Genomic DNA, 12,500 nt, shown 5'->3' on the forward strand with positions numbered 1-12,500 from the left:
CAATATTTTGTCCCCGTTCCGACCTTCCTAGCGATGATCTCCAACTTATGTCCGTTACTGGCGCACTCAAACCCGTCACTAAACAGCTCAGTTCAGTGGTCAGTGTCTGTGACTGTTCGGGTGAATCGCTAAAGGACTTTGTAAACAATATAATTTCACTGTTATTCCTCCAGGTGATCCCGTCTGAAAATACAATACATGTCGCCTTATGTTTTATTTACAATGTAATGTGGTAACTGTTAAATTAAGAATACAAAACTGCTTAATGTTCTGCTAAATAGGCATATTCGACAAATATGCCTGCTCTAATGGGGCCTAATATTAGGCCCCATGCTGAAAACTACATGTAGCATTAAACAAGCAAAATAGTAAAATAGTTACAACTTTAAGACTTGAAAAAATTTTCCATGTTTCCCAGCTTTTACAAGTTCATCTGATCAATTTACTATTTGGTGTGACGACTAACCTCCTATATGCAGTGGGTTTCCTTCGTCCGTAAACTGTATGCTAGTGCTGATCTTCGGCACGCAGAAATAACGCCCCGCGTCTCTCTTTTCCACCTTCTGTACAGTCAACTGGACTTCGGCATTGTTTAGCTTTTTACTAGTAAACCGACAATGGGTTGTCTGACACTTTTTGCTCATGATTTGTACTGTTCCGTTATTACTTATTCGCATCCATCGCACATGGTCTCCAAAGCAGCCTTTGTCTTCAAAGCAAGGGCAAGTTATGGAAACTTCACTACCCGGCGTAGAAACGATTAGTCGACTGGCATCTACAGAGGGAAGCACGCAAATCAACGACATACATTTAAACTAATAAATATAAATAAAGTTAATTCAGTTACTGCAATTATGAACCAACACTCTTTCCACTGAAACACTGTGTTGAAAGAAACACTGTGTTAAAAAATTCGAGATGATTGAAAATGACTGTAAATTAGAATGCAGGCAAAACTTGGAGGAGTTTCAAAACATAGCAAACGGCTTAACGTTAAATTAATTCAATGTTTTCCTTATCACCAAGAAAAGTTCGCAATCATTTAAATAATAAGATATGTAAACAAATTGATAAATCTGGTTATTGCATCCCTGATTAGGATAAGCGGCTTAGATAATGAGTGAGTGAGAGTGAGAGGTTATTGAATGAAAACGACTTACTCACGGTGAAGGCTGAAAGAATGAGAATGACAAACCAAGTCATGTCTCTCACAAATGTTTTCACTAATGCGAACATCTAAGGTCAATACACTGCTACACTACTGTACTGGGTGTGCGTGCGTCTGCCCAGCTCCGGTGCGCTTTCGCGCCCTTCGTTCGTAATGTCTTTTTCCATCGGAATGGAACATGATTTCACCGCATTATTCAAATTTACTGTTGATCTGCGAAGTCAACAGAAGCCACAAACAACAGCACATGTCATGAACTGACAGCAACTTCGACCCTCAACTTTCATCTGCTCACAAATCAACTTTTACTCTTTGCGTGAATAGTGGTCTCAACTGTTAAACCACCATATTTCTCCGTTTCTTTCTTTATATATGTGTGAAGAGGTTTGGGTATACATTTTTACCGTTTTTTTTTCGAAAAGAAAGAAAAAAAGAAAGAAAGAAAGAAAGAAAGAAACAAGGACAACAAAAAAGACACACTACTTGTATTTCATTTGCTGTTCAGTTGCTTAATGTAAAATGAGTTCCATCTCGATAGGCCACAGTTTTCAGCCTAACAATGAACACAATGACATTCATGAAATATTACCTTGAAAAGTATGGCAAATCCTCACGAATATTTAACTCTTAATATTTAAGAATTGCAAATGAATTGATATGACAAGGAAAGGTAACAGAGTGCTTTGTGGTGGCGGAAACAAGCAAGCAAACAAACAAACAAACAAACAACATTTCAACATAAGCAGTTTATTTTACTTTTTTTTACTTTTTTAAATCGAAGGTGTCAAAACATTCACTGAAAAGACAATGAAAACATATACTTTTGAGAATTTTTTTTCTATTACCATATAAATTATGTTTAAATTATTCCATTAAGGTAAAAATATAGGAAAAAGAACTAAATGTGGAGCAAAAATCTGTCTTTATATGTGCACCAAATGCATGTGACCAGTAAACAACAGACATGTCTGTGGTGAGCTAGACGGGGTGTTGGAAACTTTTCTGCTGTTTTGTTTGGCTGGAAACTCTCACCTCACCCCTACCCTCTAACCACAGTGTTCAGTGAATGCCAAAAAAAGAACGTGGTGTGAATGTTAAAGCAGTGTGAGTGTTACAAAGTTCATTTAAGACTTTAAATAGCGGAGGAGAAGAAACACTTGGCTAAATTTTGCATTGTTTTATATTTAATGTTCCAGTTAACACAAAATAATGAGAAGAAACCAGAATGGTTAAAAGTGTATATGTATGCTCCTTGAAAGAAAGAAAGAAAGAAAGAAAGAAAGAAAGAAAGAAAGAAAGAAAGAAAGAAAGAAAGCAAGAAAGTGAGTGTAGAAATTCTTTCTTTCTTTTTTTTTAGTAACAGCGCTTGTACTTTTTTCACCCCTGGGTGTATGTTGATGGAAAATTGTAATGGCTCCATGTTGAGCATTTATGTGGTGTTGTCCATTTTCTTCTGCTCTCTTAGGACCTCCGAGTCCAGAATATTATGGAAACTCCAGAATATTATGGAAACTCCAGAAGAAGGAGTCAATCAGTCTCATACCAGAAGACGTGTGTCTTTCGCCTAATGAGATGACATCTCCTCTCTCTCTCACACTTCATTATGAGTGTATTCTCTGCTTTGCGCAATGTGAAGACAGACCATCAAATGAAAGAAACATTCTTCTCCATGTTTCTCTCCCTATAACTGTCAACTTCCTCTGTCCCATCCCCCATGATTGGATCATTCCAGTCTGCTCTAACACCTTAGTTTTCAAACTGAGGTCTTCAGATTGTATACCATGAAATGCTAGATGATCAGAGGGTTGGAGAGTGACAGAGACAGAATACGTTAGAGTAAAACAGCTCATTGCCATCTCTGCACTGGTCCAGCAGTGTCTCCTTTGTTTCCTACAACTAACCATAAGACCACAGCCAAGTACCTCTTTTGCCGTTTGCTTGTTTCTTAAAGAACCTCCAAACCCAGCCATTTCCCAAGCAAAAGGAAATACTTGCCCAAACAGGCCCTTGAATCCCGGACCCTCAGACACATATAGTTAGGATAGGATAGTGTTATACAGTGAGAATGATTCTTGTTACATTGTCAAAGACACTTGGTATTCAAGAGGGACCATTGCCATTTTAGAGCATCATCAGATTTGGTTACTGATAGGTTGCTTTTACTGTGCTTGCAGGCACATGCAGTACAAGGAAAGTATTCTGATTCAACCATGCGAAATTGTCACTGCTCTTACCCAGTTTCCTACAGTTAGAAATCCACGCCACCCATCACATGGTGTCCAGGTAACACAGTTGCTTGTTTCTTCAATTAAACTCTAAGCAGCATCCATTTCACAAGCTAAACGGAACACCCGCCCGAACAGGGACTTGAACCCTGGACCCTCAGATTAAAAGTCTGATGCTCTACCGACTGAGCTATCCGGGCTCTGGCGCAATTGCACTATTTTCATCTTAATCAATCAATGAGGAATTTGTTAGTCGAGACTCTTCATATGTTGCCATTATAATGGTACCATTTGGGTAAGCACGCTCTGGAACAGTACAAGTCTTTGAGCTTCTCGTCTCCACGCCAGTGATACCATGAAATATGCTTGTATGCGTGTACGTGTTTGAAGAACGAGTAATTAGGCTGTGAAGAATCACGTTTCCTCTCGCTTAACTATACCAGGAGCTGCCATAATAGAGAAGTATTGGTTACATCCAAAGAAAGACAGAGAAAATATGTACAAATGGTCAAATGATCTTTTATTTCAAGCAGTCAAAATACGGGAATAATCCCTACTTTTATGTGTTATCGACGGTTATAATGACGAGATAACTACAGTCAGCAAAGTTGATGTTAGTTACCAAATTACCATTACGAGCATTACCAGAATTAAAAAAAAAAAAAAAAGACATGTCGCGAATAGTTAGATGACAGCTGCGATGTGTAATACAAGCAATCTTACTTTATGAGAAAACGGAGAATACTTGCTCGTTCACCCTCGCGCTCTCTCACTGTATGAATGTGTCGAGACTGAGAGAGAGTGAAAGACACAAAGACAGTCAGGCACAGGGGAAGGGGCGGTCATACAGAGGTTGATTTTGTATGTCTCAGGAAGTTTATGAGAAGACGGATCAGACCTCTGTTTTGCTTAAGGTATTTATTCAAATAAACACAATGATATACCTCCAGAGGGGTTTTAGAGGTTGGAAGCTAATTGTGTTGTTGACTTCAATCAAAACTGGCTGGACATTAATTCTATTAATATGTGATATTTGACATCTGGAATGAGATTGGTTTAAGTTACGGTATTCACAGAAAGGACGAGAAAACACAGCATCTAGGCCATTTCCTGCCTCGTTAACATCAATTTATGCACTTTAAAACTGTTCCATGCACTTTAAGACTGTTCCACTCAAGACTGCTCATCCACTGCACACTCTTACACTCCTACTCCTATATCTCTATATTTTTATATTTCTACGGTTCTGTACATTCTATTAATTACACATGTACATACATATTCCCTTATATATCTCCCTATATTACCCCTGTATTTACCTTTATTGTTCTTTCATTATTATTATTTTTATTCAACTACTACACTTGCAAGTTGAGCTGGCCCCGAGCCCAAGAATTTCATTGCTGATAATGATGATCACATTGTTATCTAGTAAATGACAATAAAACTTGAGACTTGAAACTTGATTTGTCCAGTAACAGTTAAATATCTTCACTGACCAAGTGCCAGTCTTCATGCCACCACCCCCTCTAGTTATCAGCACATGGGACTGCGTTGATGGGGTCAGCGTGCCCTCTTTCGCTTGTCTGAATGTTTCTGTGAAGCTACTCACACGGTGGCTTTTCGGTATCTGTAGGTCCCAGACGCTATTTGTGTTGGTAAAGGGCACCTGAATACTCCAAGACAAGTTAAAAGGTGGGGTTTATCACTCCAACTATGGCTTTAAACCTTCAGCAGTTAACTGGCTCAGAGGTTATTTGACTAAAAGATCTCAGAAAGTCTTCTTTAACGGGAGTTTCTTAGACAGTGCAAGAGCAGAGTATTGTGGACCACAAGGAAGTTGTTTGGGCCCACTAATGTTTCCATCTTAACTAACAATCTCCCTCTAGTGGTGAACAACGGCAAGTTAGCAATAAAAGCAGATGACACTACAGTTTACACATCGGCAAGCACACCGGCCGACCTTACAGACGCTTTGAACAATACGTTAGGAAAAATATAGAGATGGGTAAAAGACAACGAACTGGTCCTTAATATATCAAAAGCAAAAGTCATAGCATTTGGTTCTAATCACTCATTATGTAAAGAACCTGCGCTTCACTTTTCCATAAACAAAACACCAATTGAACAGGTAAAGGAAACAGAGTTGCTTGGTGTCATCCTAGACTGTAAATGATCCTGGTCAAAGCAAACGGACAATGTTGTGAACCAATGAGTAGAGGCCTTGCCTTACTTGGGTACTGCAGTGCATACCTTACGCCTTATTTAACCAAAAAGGTTATAGGTGCCTTGGTTCTAGCTCATATGGAGTACTGTAACATCATATGGTCCAATCTGGCAAAGCTTCAGCTGGTCCAGAACAAAGCAACCCGCCTTGCTCTCAAATGTTCAGGTAGAACAAACGTCAACTGTGTGCATTCACGTTTATATTGGCTTAAAGTTGAAGATATGCTATTTTTTTTTTTTTTACAAAAATAAGCATTAAACCTACTTTTAAAAAACAAGTATAGAATTACCTGGGTCAGTTATATATCTAATCACTGCTATTATATCAGTCCTTGTCAGTGGGTGCATTTGTAGCTTTTCTTTTAACTTGTTTTGTTTTAGTGTTTTTGTTTTAGTTTCGCAATGACTTAATGTTTACTATTATTTTTGTCATTATTATTATTAATAATATTATTATTATTATTATTTTTATTGTTATTATTTTTACTATTATTACCCTTTTTATTCGAAGTATTCATTTTGCGTGCTTGTTTTGTTTTGATTTGTTTTGGTTTGTTTTGGTTTGGACTGCATTTGACATAGATGCATCCTGCTACATAAGGTATTTTCAACTTATTACAATTTTTTACATTTCAGACCCCAGGGAGAATAGCGAGGCTGTACAGCTTGGCTGACTGGGATCCTATAAACAATAAACAAAAAACACATATGGGTCACGATGGAAATAATAACCCTAGTATTTTGGACTGATAGCATGGGCTCTGAGAAGTTCTGAAATCAATTTAAAAATCATTTTGCACTAAGCACGTATCCTTGCAAAACGTGTCATTATAAATATTCGAAATGAACGACTTTCCTGAGTGATTCAATACTGCCATTTATATGCTCTTCGTGATGTCCTAGCTAAAGTCTTCATTTCAGCACCATGGACAGAGCATTAAGGAACTACTGCTCATTCTAGCGTCCGCCTTTGATATGTGCAGGTTAAACCAGTAGGAGGATATCCCATAAAGCGGTTTAAGAGAAAACTCAGAGTTAGTTTAAGTAGTAAGTAGTAAATCTCCTAACAGAAGAGCCCTATGGCTTCATTCTCCTAGCAAAACAGAGCCTGATTGCTCTTCATTACGACGTAGGGTTCACTGATTCTATGAATAAGAAAGCAATTTTATGACGCGTTGTTTTTTTCTGATCACTAGTTGTCATTCAGGGCAGTGACAATATTTTTTACTTAATTGAAGTTCTGTCATTTTTAGTGATTCAATCTGAACTGAACTCTGTGCACGTGCAGAACTGGGCGCCACGTCTCGCGCTAGGCGGCAGCATTGACTCAATAATGCATTTGTAATATTTCTCCAATGACCCAATCAGTGCACGCGTCAGCTCAGTGCAAGTTTGCTGTGGTACCTCTCGGCACTTTCTGATGGCGATCTTGACAAATAGGTTACTTACGTCTCGATATATGTACCTAGCCAGTTTCCAACAGTTAGCTGAAAATCCATGCCATCCATTACATAACGGCCAGGTAACACAGTTTCTCGTTTCTTCAAATGAACTCCGAGAAGCATCTATTTCACAAATCAAATAGAACATTCGCCCGCACAGGGACTTGAACCCTGGACCCTCAGATTAAAAGTCTGATGCTCTACCGACTGAGCTATCCGGGCTCCGACTTGTTGCATGTAAATCATACAATCGATCCAGTAACCAGTGAAAAGAAGGTACGCGCACCTCGTGCCTGCAACAACCAACAGGTCAGGGACAGGCCACAAACTGACTTCATAACGGTTCAGTTTGATGGAATACTGGTTAAAAAAATAATTCACTTCTACTTGAGGAGCTCTAGAGGTAACAGTGTGAGGGTCGAGTGATTTGGCTGTGGAGGGTGACCTGTCGTCCAGCTTTTCCAAAAACGAAAGAGAGAGGGAAGCTAAATGCCCATCGATTTAATCTCGGCCTGTATATTTCCCATTTTCTCATTTTTCCTCAAAGCGCCATACAGCACTGAACAGAGATAACTAATTCAGCGCATCCAACTCATTATGAAGACGCTGACCAGCTCATTTTGTTCATTGTGTGACCAAATGCAAATTTGAATTCAGGTGCAGCTGTAAATAAAGTGCCTTAAAGTACCAAGACAACTTCATCGCGTGATGTATTATCTGCATTCTTAATGAGAAACTTAACAACGCTTCATTCCTGTGACTCTTACCTGCTGTTAAACAAAATATAATTAAGTATTGTAAGCATTTGTTGCGATCCAACTGATCACCAAATCAAATTTTCAGTTTATAAGCTTGGTCATTCGTAAACTTCAGGGAGCTGAGAGCAACACATAAGGTTAAAATTTAACAGGAGACGGTTAAAAATATTTTAATCCCATTTCTGTGAGTTGTAGCTAAATTCAGTTTCGTTGTGTAAGCATAGACGACGAAACACACTTATTAGGACATCGTTAGGACATGTTGATCATTTCAAGTAACTCCTGTTATGCAGATTTGAATCGCACATCAAGATACATTTAGATTAAATAGATTTAATGAGATTTTTTCTCACAAATAATACAATTCAACCTGAACAATATTTCCCCTTCTAATGGAGCATTTTTCCAGTTTCATTTCTGGATCATGTTTATAACTACAATAAAGCTATTCAGTTTTCACTTGACTGTAAAGCGAGGTCTCTTCCTGTCTGTTGACGCGTCTCTCTCTGTGTCGTCCACCAGACTTCGACTTTGATGGTTGTTTGAATTTGAGGTGAGTGTACGTCACCCGTGTCTGCTCATCTTCCTATGAACGAAAAAAGACAAAGAAACAGCACCGTTCCCTCGCTGGCTCTCCTTGTACAGTCCATAAATATTTTATTTTTTGTCCAAACTGTATGAAAGCCATCTCTTGCTTGGATTATTGGTTACATTTCTAAGAACATGTGAAATATTTTTTGAATATCTGAGTTTTGTATTACTTTTTGATTTTATCCCTCGTACATCAGTTTTTATATTTCATTCTATGTGTATGGTGAACCCAGGAGCTTTAGACTTGTCTGACATCATCATCATCATCATCATCATCATCATCATCATCTCTCTCTCTCTCTCTCTCTCTCTCTCTCATTCCCACACACTTAAATCAGAGATTGTTTTCATGGTGTATGATTCTTACCTGTGTATCTGTTAAGGGTGAACCATTGACTGCTGATGGTCCTGAACCTGAAAAACACAGTCACTGTTCGTAAGATTCACATCATTGTTGTCTCTCTCTCTCTTATGTGAAACACAGCAGTTACTCACATTTAACCTGACTGTAAAGTGAGGCGTCTTCCTGTGATTTGACATGTTGGTGTCGTCTACCAGACTTTGATTTTGATGACTGTTTGAAATGAAGGTCTGTGTATGTGACCTCTGTCCACACATTGTCCTATGAAATGAAAAAAAAAAGAAAAAAGCCGGTTGCTACATATACATTCTCTTAAACACACACACACACACACACACACACACACTCACACTCACAAATTAAATGTACACACAAATAATCAGTGTCTGGTTATTAGTGTGGAAAAGCATACCTGGACCTCTGCCTGAAACTGTGACCCTGAAACATACAATTACTCTGTTCAATATGTTAATTTTTCTATTAATTCAATTTTTCAATATTCATTTAATTTTATTTGCAGATTAATAGTTTTTTTATGTTTTTTTTAAGAGATTCATCTGTATATTCATCTTTCAAAGATGTTCATTTGACTCATTCTGTGTAATATTTTATATAATATATATATATATATATATATATATTCTTCTCAGGAGTAACTCACCTGTGCGTAGGTGACACAGCCAATGAGAGATGAGTATAAGGAGGAGAATCACACACACTGTACTGAGTGCTATGGCTGCATAGAACAGAACAGCACACCACTCTGAACCTACAGTAAATACAGAGCTGATTGAAGCCAAATAATGTCCTCATGCAACTCTGTTCTCATGCACATGAAGAAGTAATTATTTGTGTTCATTTGTTTGCTTGTGTGTGTGTGTGTGTGTGTGTGTGTATGTGTGCACTCTTTACCTGATTCCTCTCCATTTCTCTTGTTCAATAAGAACGTGTTGCTTCTGTAAACTTTGTCTCCAGCATGAAACTCACACCACCATTCCTCCTCCTCCAGGTCTGTATCACTGTACTCATGCTGGAGAGCATTGTGGGAGTTGTAGATAAGTGAGTTCTGATCATGGTCCCAGTTAGTGTAGTATGACTGATCACTTGAGGGAACTGGAATGTGAAACTGACTCATCGCTTGGAACCTGTTTAAAACAAGACAATCATTTTATATTCATAAAAACTGGCATACAACGTCAGCTGTACACAACACACACACACGCCCGTCAATTTTAGTAGATAATCAGTCTGCTGTTCTGGTTGTGACGGTGTTGGAGAAAATCTGAGAAGCAGGATGCACGTGCTGATCTGTAGTTTAAGAAGTCCGATATCCTAAACAGTTTAAGGTTCTATGCACAGTAAACAGGCATACACAGACATGTGAAATGACAACTTGAAGGTAAAGAGGTCGTAGGCTATAATCGTTCCGTAGGCTGAATGGGCCGTTGGTTAACAAGTTGGCGAAGACATACGTTCGATAGATCGAAAGAACGCGAGGCAGAGACTGAGGCCTTTGACAGAGGGTTTTGACCTAAAAGGCGAAGAAAGGTGTTTCCAATAGAGAAAAGCCTTTAGGTCTGAAATAACTGCTTATAAAGAAGGACGAATCGAGCTTAAATAAAAAAAAAGGAAAAAAAGAAAAAAAAGAAAGAAACTTAGGAAATCTTAATTATGGAGTGATTATTTTTCTAAAACTAACAAATCGTGCCACTAATCCTATAACCCTGTATTCTCGTATCTACAAATAATTAATCTCAGTTAATTACACCTTGTAGCCCCTCAGAAAATGTGAACTTCAGGATACATTAAAAATTAACTGGCTGGAGCGCGGAAGAAATCTCGGTAAAAGCAGTGTATTTTAATCCAGACAAGTTAATACATTCATCAAATACCTAGCGAAAATATCATTCAAATTTTCACCATCTCTTGGTGTGACTACTACCTGCTCATCCGGCTATTTCAGAGGACAGTATGAGTTTTCATTAAAAAAAAGAACAGATTTTCACTGTTATCCACTCACCCACTGTTTGTCTCCAATAATTCTAAAATCTGACCAGTTCCGCTCTTTCCACCAGATGATCTCCAAAATATATTCACCACTGGAGCACTCAGACCGGTCACTAGACAGCGAAGCTCGTCGTAGCGTCTCAGTTTTGTTTGCTGATCCTCAAGTGAATCGCTGAACCGCTCAAAAAACAGCTCTACTTCGCTATTATTTGTCCAGGCCTCCTCCTCTAAAATAAAACAGCATTTTTTAAAACTTTTAAGATAATGACAGACAATTAATCAGCCACGTTTCCCACAACTGAGACGAAAGCATGAAATAGAACACAAACTGAAACAGAATATAGAACACAGAATGGAATGCAATTGAGCATAAGGGCGAACAGTAATAAAATTGATGATAAAGTTGATGATACACCATTAATCAAACACGTTTTCCACAACTGAGAGGAAAACATAAAATAGAACAAAGCACAACTCAGGACAAATAATATAGAATAGTACGCAACTAAGCAAATGAATAAACGATAATATTTAAAAGATCTTCAACGTCTCTGTTTTGCCAGAGAGCTGCTTTACAGCTTGTAACCAAAAGCTAAATGAATTTCTGTCTATTGTTCTGGACATTGTAATGTAAACAACGTCAATTTCTTTCTTGCTTGTTCACCGAAACAGCACGACACTTTTGACCTCTGGCGATCAACATTACCTTAACGCTTCTATTTTTCTCAGATTTAATAGGTCTGTAGCACACACTGAAATGACATGTTCTTACAGACAGATCATCCTTTACCGCTCTGCGTATTAATTAACGACGACTTCAAATTATTTTCTGGGAATTCAAAGTTATTTTTAGAGTGAAACAAGTCACTGTGTTTCGTTCTTCCGGGACTACACTGTTTTCGACTGCAAAGTATCAGAAAGAGATCATAAATATGACTACTATTTTCACTGACCTTCGACATGCAGTAGGGTGTCCCCGGCCTTAAAGGCAATGTATGCACTCATCTCTTCTCCGCAATAATAACGTCCTGAATCCCGCTCTTCAACTCGCAAAATCGTCAGCTGTATTTCAGTATCAGTTAATCTTTTACTGGAAAACCGACACGGCGGTTTCTCACATTTTGTGTTGATGAGTCCCACTGTTCCGTTCATATAGAATCGAACCCACAGCATATAGGCCTCAAGACAGCCGTCTGTTACCGAACAGGGGCAGTTTATGGAGACATCACTGCCGGCTTTGGAAATTATTAAGAGGCTTGCGTCTGTGGAAAGAGTAACAAAAACAAACAAACAAACGGATATAATCTGAATTTATACTCAATCTCTATAAATTCAATATAAATAGCAGCTATGCACATGTAAAGTGAGGACTAAATGAATTTTTAAAATAGGTTTTACTGTTGGGATTGTGTTGTGAACATTTTACACGCTCCCTGTTAAGTACCAAGATTAAAGGGTATTTTTAACTGTATATCCATTTATTGATTTGACCATTAAAATGAACATGACTTACCAGCGTGAAAAACTGAAAGCAGAAGAATGACAAATCGAGCCATGTGGCTTAGAGACAGATGCTCTCAAGAGTCGAACAGCACTCAAGAGAAGAAAGCGCAGAAAACAGTGTGCGCGCGCATACCTGTCCTGGCTCGCAATTGCGCACGTGGTGCGTTCTGTTCCTTTAACTTCATAGAGGAACAAGTATAACCACATGACCTCGATCAA

The 12,500-nt window shown here is 38.4% G+C and overlaps 2 non-coding genes across 2 annotated transcripts; both read right to left on the reverse strand.

Annotated features, from left to right (window-relative positions):
- Positions 1-3,520: 3,520 nt before the first annotated feature.
- On the reverse strand, positions 3,521-3,593 carry trnak-uuu (transfer RNA lysine (anticodon UUU)). The gene has a single exon. It is a non-coding gene; the product is annotated as a tRNA-Lys (tRNA).
- A 3,617-nt stretch (positions 3,594-7,210) lies between these two features.
- Positions 7,211-7,283, reverse strand: trnak-uuu (transfer RNA lysine (anticodon UUU)). Its single transcript has one exon. It is a non-coding gene; the product is annotated as a tRNA-Lys (tRNA).
- Between the last annotated feature and the right edge of the window lie 5,217 nt (positions 7,284-12,500).

The sequence above is a fragment of the Chanos chanos genome, chromosome 9 (assembly GCF_902362185.1).
Source record: "Chanos chanos chromosome 9, fChaCha1.1, whole genome shotgun sequence".
NCBI lineage: Eukaryota > Metazoa > Chordata > Actinopteri > Gonorynchiformes > Chanidae > Chanos > Chanos chanos.